Source organism: Priapulus caudatus, unplaced genomic scaffold (assembly GCF_000485595.1).
Source record: "Priapulus caudatus unplaced genomic scaffold, Priapulus_caudatus-5.0.1 Scaffold623, whole genome shotgun sequence".
Lineage (NCBI taxonomy): Eukaryota > Metazoa > Priapulida > Priapulimorpha > Priapulimorphida > Priapulidae > Priapulus > Priapulus caudatus.
The window spans coordinates 109,982-110,609 of NW_014577684.1; positions in this window are offsets into that span (position 1 = coordinate 109,982).

Here is a 628-nt window from a genome sequence, read left to right on the forward strand (position 1 = left end):
CACCTACCTGTAACATTGACACACGCGCATTGTGACATTCACACACGCGCACTGTGATGTTTACACCTACCTGTAACATTCACACACGCGCATTGTGACATTCACACACGCGCACTGTGATGTTTACACCTACCTGTAACATTGACACACGTGCATTGTGACATTCACACACGCGCACTGTGATGTTTACACCTACCTGTAACATTGACACACGTGCATTGTGACATTCACACACGCGCACTGTGACGTTTACACCTACCTGTAACATTGACACACGTGCATTGTGACATTCACACACGCGCACTGTGACGTTTACACCTACCTGTAACATTGACACACGTGCATTGTGACATTCACACACGCGCACTGTGATGTTTACACCTACCTGTGGCATTTAGACACGCGCATTGTGACATTCACACACGCGCACTGTGACTTTCACACCTACCTGTGGCATTTACACACGCGCATTGTGACATTCACACACGCGCACTGTGACTTTCACACCTACCTGTGGCATTGAAACACGCGCATTGTGACATTCACACACGCGCACTGTGACTTTCACACCTACCTGTGGCATTTACACACGCGCATTGTGACATTCACACACGCGCACTGTGACTTT